Genomic DNA, 10,029 nt, shown 5'->3' with positions numbered 1-10,029 from the left:
CAATTAAAAGCATATACCGCTTCATCCTGTATACACCAGGAGTCTTAGGGCACGAGGTGGAGTACACCCTGGACAGGGTGCCAATGAAGTGCCATCTATCCATCACAGGGCAAACACACACACACGCCAGCTCATTCACACACTACTGGAAATTTGGAACGCCTAACGCCATTTCTTTGGACTGTGGGAGGTAACTGGAGAAACCACAGAAAACATCAAGCACTGGGAGAACATGCAAACTTCATGCACACAGACATGGATCCTGGATACTGGAGGTGCAAAGGGACAGTGCTAACCACTAAGCCACCTTGCTGGCTGGAAATAATCTCTCTACAAAAAAAAGGAGAAGAAGAAATCTAAAAAAAACAGGGTAAAAAAATTGTTTCCACTGATTAAATTAATTTGTGGCTTTCATATAAGAAACAAACTACTTAAATAAAAAAATCTATTATGTACATAAAAGTGACAAGACATTAGTATTATTAGTTTTAGTGTTGGATAAGAATGATTTTTTTTTAAACAAAACTACAAAGAAGTTATTTCAGTATTGGGTTGAATAACTGCCATTATGCTACAGAGTTCAACTTGTGAATGCTTTTAGGTTTTAATCTGCTCCAAAGTTACCATATGGAAATGTAGGACAGGTAGAGAGACGAACAGCTATTGTCCTACTTGGCCCTATAAACTAGGTTCCCCCTGGGCCAGTAGGTGAAAGGTAAACAGGGATGCAATGTCCCCGCTTATTTAACACAGCATGTACTGTACTGCTAGGACAGGTGCAGCTAGTGCAAACACTATAATATTTGTCCTAGCAGAAATACTTTGTGTATATATGATCCTTACACCTGCTCAACAACTCCTTAAATATTATTATCCTTTTGGTATTATTCTGTGTCTCTGGCTACAGAGCATGACCCTGCGCACTAAGGTTATTCAGAAGCACCTGTTCAATGAATCTGTCCACATGGCACAGCCCAGCGTGTTAAAAAACATCAAGTCTAATAACCATGTAAACAGTCCTCACATGACTTCAGGATAGTGCCCTTATTATACCCCTCACCTCCTACAGCTCACATAATGAACACAGGCAAAGAACATGAATTCCCAATTACCTCTTTGAGAAATCATTCTATCTATCAAAGGTCAAACCCAAGTGTTTGTTCAAAGCTAAATTACCTTGTTTTTCTCTCACATCTCGCTCTAAACCAAAAAATATTCCAACCTCTCTAAAGTTTTCTGTAAATTTTATTTCGACGGAATATTTTATATGTTTTTTGCACAGTGCTGGACGAGGTCACACTGCCAGCTCCCAGCTCCAGTATAACTGGGTGTGATGGCAGCTGTGTTCTCCTGCAGAGATACAGTTAGATGAAGGAGCAGAGCAAAGCATGCTGGGTAATGCGAGGTAAGGTCAGCCTCTTGGAGCAGAGAGTATTCTGGGACAAAGACTACTACTGGCTAATCAGAGCGTGACTTGGCTGAAAGCTACGGCATCTTGACTGACTAAATCAGGCTGAGAAGGATAAAAATTCTTTAAGCTGCTGAAAAGGGAGTTTATCTCCACTCTGCTCTCATCATGCATGTGTGTGTTCTCACATGACATAAATGTTGTTAACGGGAAATAAATTTTTTTTCCAAGAACCTGCAATCACTTTCACATGCCAACGTATGGCACTTTATTGGCTCATATTTAGACAGTGAGAGACGGGTACAGCATGTTCCGGCACTTGTGAATGGCTGGTTTTGTTCTCAGTGTAAGATATGCCAGTTAGTCCTGGCTTTCCTCGGACCCAGGATTTTGCCAAACAATGGACACAAAGACTTCACCACTTCACTAAGCTCCTGTCATAAAACCATATGAAATAGTTGTCTAGTGCTGGCCACAATAAGAATGGAGCAATGCATGTTCATATAAGCTTTACGGTAAATGAAAAGCCAAAATATATTCCTAGAAATATTCTACAATAATGTGCACAGCTTAGAATACAATGTTATTCCAGTTATCATGATATTGATGTATGCATTCAAAAAACCCTGGAACCCTCACCCATTTATATGTGTATCCTCTTTTTCCTGGCAATATTAGATTAGAAGTGAGTGAACGTTACAGAAAAAAATCTAAAACATCTCTCACCCGCCCTCCCTTTATGTGCATTGCTGAAAGGGGATGATGGATTGAGATAAAAATCAGTAAATTAAAGCACTCAGGGGAAGAACAGACTGCACTGTGCTGTTTCTCAGAACTCTGGGAACAGCATTTGAATGGGTACGGATGCAAACATATATTAGACTCAAAGTATGTTTAATCTGGTAAATAGAATTACAGAAGTATTACAGCTCTACATGTTTCCTGTGTGCTTGTCTACCCTAGTAATAAAGGACTAGAACACTTATAATCAGGTACTTCACACTACCATTACACAGTTAATTCACTTATATATTCACAGTATATTTCTGTTAAAACATAACACATGTACTAAATCATGCATTTAACCATGACTGAACAGTGATGCTTACTGTAATTATACTTAAGTAGACTGCCATCTATTTTAATAAATAATGTAAATAGATATAAAACAAAATACTAGAAGAGACACGGATCAACTATTACTTTATGACGACCTCCCTAATTGGGTATTTATCTTTTTCTACCAAAAGACACATAAGGAAAACCAGTGATTTGGCGCCCAAGGGTCATTGGTACATGTGGGGAGCAAATGCTGGCCAATGAAATAGAAGAGATACTGTAGCTCAAATTGATGATAAGGTTAATACTGGTTCCAATAAAAAGGTGCCAGAACATGGAGTAAATCACTGATTTGGTAGCAAAAGCGTGACCTACTCAATGACCTCTTATGGCTGATCGGTGTATATCAGATGCATTACTAGTGCACTTTGAGCATCTTGTACTCTAGGGCCATTAACATAATTGTAGAGACATTTTCAAGGCTCACTGAGTAGTGAAAAGATGTATCATTTATATCATTTGTAGTACAAATAATACAATTTTCTTTAAAAAAAAAAAAAAGAAAAGGTTTACTACATTATTATATAGGTAACACACATTCAGTATGTTATACAATAATTTATTTGAAAGCAGTTTTCTAACAGGAGTATTTTATTATATTTATGAATCTAAATTAAATTCAAAATAATGTATAAAACAAATCATCCTAGACATCTAAAAGGGTAGACCTTTAGTAGATGACGCCATCTGAAGCTTGCATAAAGGTTACGATGGCTTCCGAGTAGCATCTGTGTCACCTTTCGGATGTGCAACAGGTAGATAAAAGGTTGAGTTTATTGCATTTACAAAGTTGTGTTTTTGCAGATATTGGGCTTTCGGCTTTTTACTAACCAAAGCTATTGTGAAGGTAGGTTTTTATTTTAAGGATGCATCATATTACTAAAGTAAAGTGCAGATTTGCACTATGAGGCGTAATAACTAACTTTAGTGTCATGTCTCAAACAAATCGGTTCTGTTTGAGGGTCACTGTATGAAGTACAGTGAGTATGGTGAGAATAAGTTTGATTTATAAGGTTGATGTTTCTGTGTTACAGTATGCTCGCTATAAACCACTTAAGGTTGTGTATTTTCATATATTTAATTAATATTGTTTTGGTATGCAATTGTGGGTATATATTCATCCAATAAACCAATATGGGTTATGTGGTGTGCAGAAGCATTATTATTATTATTATTATTATTATTATTATTTATCAAAGCCAGCTCATGATACAAAATATGAAATAAATAACATCAGCTAGTATACATAGGGTACATCAGCCAGTACGGCTCATTCAATTCTGTGACAAAACATCTATTGTTAAAATTATTCTATTCAGACTGGATAAAACAATGAGTAAACTAATACCAAAGTAATAAATAACTATTTTAATTGATTTCTGCAGAAACACAGATGCAGAAATTTTCCCTTCATATTGCAAATTTCATAAAGCATACAGTATATGATCACCATAAAACTCAATCTTGAGTACAAAGCAATATTGCACTGCTCAATCATTACTGGAAGTTAAATACTGAATTACTGAGAGTCTGTAATGATGTGGTCGGTCAATGAAAGAAAATTCACATAGTTGGAAACAGTCTCTTTTTTATACAGTATCTACTCTTTTATTATTATTATTCTTTCTATTATTTTCTTTTATTGACCGACGACATAAATACAGGTGCTTGTGTAATAGTAGAAAAATGTCAATGTGAACACTTCTGGCCTTCCACTTCTTCATACAGCTTTTAACCATAAAATGGTCCCATTTTTATTTGCTCTGGAATGTATGTGATTCTTATATAATTATCTATACGAAAAATGTCCTCACGTTGTTCAGTTGTTCCCAATACCAATTTTCATATTTTTATTCTTGATTGAAAACCATTAATTGTGACCAACACATAAAGAACAAACAGAAAAAGTCAAGTTGACCCCAGAAGTTGTGGGTATGTCTGGTCTACCCTTTGAGATGTGCAATACATAACAATATTAGGCATATTATGTGTATTAAAAATATCTTTAACAAGATTTGATTGAAAAAATGACAACAAAGACAAATTCTTAAAAAACATTAATTGCATAAGGTGCACTTATTTCTTTTCTAATCTATCTGTTTAATAAAATGAAGGATAATAGGAATAATGCAATTAAAGTCATAAGCATACTCTGCTGCTTTATTAACCTTTCTTTGTTTTCTGGTCATTTTAAAGCAGCCTATTTTAAAGCAGGTAGAATATTACACCATGTGAGCTACACTGATGCAAGCCTATAATTAAATTCACTTCCCCATTTAGATAATTTAATATAAACAGAGTCCATCTGGCAAAAGGTCCAGCCGATTTGGCTATTGGTTGCTTTTCGAGGCTAGATATAGCTATTCGTTTGGTATTTTCCTGCAGCAAAGATATTATGCACTGCTTTTCAAAATGCTTTATCCCAAAATGGTAACACTCATTCTGCATGCCAGATTATGCAACTGGAGTATTTGCTAAAACAGAACCTGGTGTTTTAATCTGAATGACCAGGGCTTATGAGCTGTATGAATAGGAGCAGTTGTTTAGTTGTTTTGTTGACTTTTCTAAAGCCCTAAATATGTCTTCCCAATTATAAAACTAATCCTTCTCCATCTTGTCTTACTCTTCTCTTCTTTGGACACAGTTTTTGCTAAGTGTAAGAATTTAAATCTCAAGTAAAACGCACAGTGTACTTCGAGGCACCATTTACGAGATGTGAAAAGTTCTGACACTAAACCCCAAACGCGTGTAGACTGGAGAAGTGGGTCATCTATAATTGTCCTATCCCAAAGATTATGAACACATTACATAAGCTACACAGCTGGGGTTATGTAACCCTATGCATGCAAATGCATGTCATTTATTCTTTTTTTTTCATTCACAGAAAGGCATTTGTCTAACTGTCATTGTGAGAAACTTACATTGGCACCATTGTTAATGCAGCTAATTAATGCTCAGCCCACACCTGAATATAACCCTAACTACTTCCTCAACCCTAATCAGAAACTGAACCTGAATTTTTTTCCAAGTTATGAAAAGCAGTAAGTAGTAAAAGTACTCATTTTACAAGTACAGTAGTAAAATTAAAATACAAAAGATAGGAAAATAAAAAACAAATTTTCTCTGGGATAAATTTTCTGAGGACAGTCAAATGCCTCCACAAAGACAGAATTATCAGATATTCTAGTCTTAATGTGGATATTTGGCACAGTTAGTAGTAGTTAGTAACAGTTGGTACTCCCTCTTTTATTTCTAGTTGTCTAGGGGTTGAGGGCCTGAAGCCATTCCCAGGAGACTTTGGGCACAAGGCCGGGTACACCCTGGACAGGGTGGCAATCTATCGCAGGACACACACAAACACACTAAGGGCAATTTGAAAATGTCAATCTGCATAATTAATGCTTATTAAAACATACAGTGTATGTACGGTACCAGTCAAAAGTTTGGACAAACCTTCTTATTTAATGTTTTTTTTTCAACATTGTATATTAATAGACAATGAAATTGACAACATCTTTGCAATACTCTTGGCATTCTCTCAGTCAGGTTTATGAGGTAGTAACCTGGAATGGTTTTCCAACTATCGTCACAGGACTCGCAGAGGTGTACTGTACTTGTTGGCTGCTTTTCCTTTACTCTCTAGTGTAACTCATCCCAAATCATCTTAATTGGATTTGGATCAGGTCCCATAAATACAAACCAGATTCGATGGCGCATCCCTGCAAAATGCTGTGGTAGCCATGCTGGTTAAGTGTGCCCTCAAGTTTGTCTATGTCACTAACAGTATCAATAGCAAAGTACCTACATACCATCACACCTCCTCCTCCATGCTTCACAGTGGGAACCACACGTTCAGGAACCATCTGTTCGCTCTTTCTACATCTAACATAAACATAGCAATTAAAACCAAAAATCTCTTTGGTTTTTCTTTGGCTCAATTCAATCATGAAGGCCTGACTCACGTATTCTCCTCTGAACAGTGGGTATCTTCTGATACATTCTGCGAATGCCATGAGTGTGCCAAGCTGTCATCTAAGGTAAATGCAGTTACTATGTAATTTACAATCTAAAGCATGGGTTAGTTGAACACTTTTTTGTTTTTTCTACATTTCTTATGTGTTCTTTCATCATTCGGATGTCTTCAGTATTAATGTACAATGTTGAAAGTAAAAATAAAGAAAAATCCCTAAAGAAGAAAGTGGAGAACTTTTGACGGTTAGTGTGTGTATATATATATATATACATTGTAAGATCTTTGATTTGGGTGGCACCACAAACACACAGACACTAGACGAGGTCCTATAGGAAAAAGGTAGTTTTATTAAGAATAATGGGGAAAAAAAAGGGAACTGTTGAGGGAGGGAGAAAGGAAAAAAGAGAAAGGAGAGAAGTGAGGGTTGCACATGCAGGTCCCGGTAGTGCCCAGCTGGCAGAGGGGCACTCAGCTGGCAAACGTGAGCAGAGTGGCAGAGTGAGTTGACAGGGGCTGCAGATACCCTTCAACGGAGCCAGCTCTTGTCACCGCTGGGGCGCCGACAAACACCCAACAGGTGCACTATACGCTGCAGCGACATGTGCAGGTCTTCGCATGACATCATCCTTATGCCATTTAAATTGCTGTATCTTGCTCTGCCGTCTGTGAAGTTTCCAGAGTGCGTGGCATTACTCTTATTCCATACTTTTTCCAGTAGTGTCTTGTCCGACTGCCCTCGTACCTTAAGCTCTAGCACGTAGATTAACAGTGGGCAGTCTGCCTGTCTTGGCACCCCGTACTTTAACAGGTACAGTGCCTGCTTTGTCTTAACTCCTCTATTTGCTAAAAGCAGCCATCTGGACTTTTATAATGTAGCGGGAGCACAATATCTATTCATTCATCAATTTGTCACCAGCCATGCTGAATCAGGTGGCCCCACCTCTTCACACACCTGCCAAAGAGGATGTCACCTCTGTAGGGAGCCTCTGAAGTGAGGGAAGAGCAAAAAAAAACATTTCCCGTGCTCGTCACTAGCTTGTGACGTGACATTTATCACATATATAATGTTGATGTATAGTATGTGATGTATAATATCGCTATACATCTATACATCTAACTATGCATCAACTAACTGGTGAGAGGATCATGGGCAGCCGAGGCTTATGCGCACCCAAGTGGGCTAAAACCAGCCTGTCCAGAACTAGGTGCCAAAGCACAATGCTGCTGACGAAGTCTTTAAACGTCTCAGAATCCCATTTCAATTGACCACCCTTGGGATGTGCCATACAAACAAGTCTGATATACAGAGACTCGACCCTGTAACCCTCAGCACCACAGAAAAGGATCCAGAAACCACGGCCCCAGGGGCCCTGCAAAGTCAAGCCCAGAGGGCCCTGAGCTGCAACAGTGGCGCAATGGGAAACCAAAACATACATAAACATTAAAACCATCTGCCTAACAAATAATAATAAATTTGTTGTATATGTCCACCTTGTGCTACCAAATTAGCCCTGGCCCGTCAAGGCATGGACTTAACTAGGCCTCTAAAGGACTTCTTTGGAATCCAGGGCCAAGTCCTCTAAGTGGCAAGGTGGAGCCTCCATGCATCGGATTGGTTTGTTCAGCACATCTCATAGATCCTGCATTAAATTGAGATCTGATTGATTTAAAGGCCAAGTCAACACCTCCAACTCCTATCATATTTCTTAAATCACTCCCCCACAATTTTGACTCTATGGCAGGAGGTATTTTCCTGCTGAAAGAGGCCATTGCCAATGCAATTAAATGGTGTAATTGATCTACAACAGTGTTTAGGTATGTGGTAAAATAACCAAAAACCATGAATGCCACAAACCAGTGCTTCCTAGAACACTGCTCTGAGCATCACACAGCCTCTGCCCACTTGCTTTCTTCTCATAGTACATCCTGTTGCTATCTCTTCCTCAGGTAAGTGACACACATGGACCCAGCTGTCCACACAAGAAAGTTAAAAGAAAACATGATTTTTTTTTTTTTTTTTTAGACCAGGATGCCTTCTTCCATCACTCTCTGTACACAGGGGTCAGCATGCTGTGGTACACTCTGTGTTCTGCTGCCTTCCTATCATAGGCAGCATGAACTTTTTCAGCAACTTGTGCTACAGTAGTTCTCTGTGGGATTGGATCAGATGGGCTAGCCTTCGCTCCTCATGCTCATCAGTGACAACTGATTCACTAGTTATTCTTCCTTGAACCATTTTTGAACCACTTGACCATTTTTCTAGTTTTCTAAATAAGCTAAAGCAGTTAGATCAAAATCTGTTTAAATAATTTATAAGCATAACAAATATTATATGTTAATCTTGATTAAGTCAACATGAGGTGTTTCTTGTTAGGCTTAATGGCCAAGCCTTGACCTAATTTCATGTACATGTCTAAAAAGGTTGTTCTACATTATCTCCAGCTCAGACATTAATATCCTATAACTATTATATATCCACGAGTCAAAGCCTTAAATAAAAAACTTCGTTATATGTGAACATCATATAAGATCTTGAGCTTTTATTTATCTGTTTCTTTTTTTGAGGATGCCACGTTGTTCTAATATATTTTTTAGAACTTCTCTGCTCACACCCAGGAATGATTATTGTTGATGTCCCTTTTGAGTGCTTTATGATTATTTCATAATGCTCCACGCAACCAGTTCCTAGCAACTGGCAGCGGTTGCCGTAGCAACATGTTGACGTACTTTCGGATCCAGGAATAGAAAGATGAGGAAGGAAGAGGTGTCCTAGGTCTTATGTTCCTAACAGCTGCAAACACTTTTTTTCTGTCTTAATTGCCTGTGTAAGTTTACAATTATCGATATGATTGCTATGCTACTTAAAGAAATAATTATTTACAAAAGCATATTTATTGTGTGTGTGTGTGTGTGTGTGTGTGTGTGTGTGTGTGTGTCTGTGTTTGTAAGAGATTGTAGGGTCCTGTTATGCAGGCCGGACACTGGGTTTCTCTAAGTGAGTCATACATTATTTATATCTAGATATAATATCTCTTCAACCCCTGTAGAGGAAGTTCACAAATCCGAACATATATAATGACAGGTCTCTATAAATACACCTAGCACATTATGTACCGTGTACATATTCTTCAGCATATAATGACCTTAACAGTTTTGAATCATTAAAATATTTTTGTAAATAAATGAATATATTTTCAGACAATTATCCTACATACAAACATTTATGTAGTATATATATATATATATACTATGCAAATATGTAGAATATGCAAATTATTCTGCACTGTGAAAATGCACTTCTGGTTAGATGTTAACTGTATTTCGTTGCCTTGTACCCACATGTGCAGGGACAATAAAGTTGAATTTAGTCTAATCTAATCTAATCTAATAAATACCATATATTGTATCCATAAAAGGTTTAAAATGGATCAACATGTTCTTGAAAATAAAACACATCAAGTGGTTTATTCATTAGCCTAATATTTCTAAATCTCAACAGTTTCACAAGATGCTGTTTCACCTTAACTGT

The sequence above is a fragment of the Clarias gariepinus genome, chromosome 16 (assembly GCF_024256425.1).
Source record: "Clarias gariepinus isolate MV-2021 ecotype Netherlands chromosome 16, CGAR_prim_01v2, whole genome shotgun sequence".
Lineage (NCBI taxonomy): Eukaryota > Metazoa > Chordata > Actinopteri > Siluriformes > Clariidae > Clarias > Clarias gariepinus.
Note: the sequence above shows the minus strand (reverse complement) of the source record.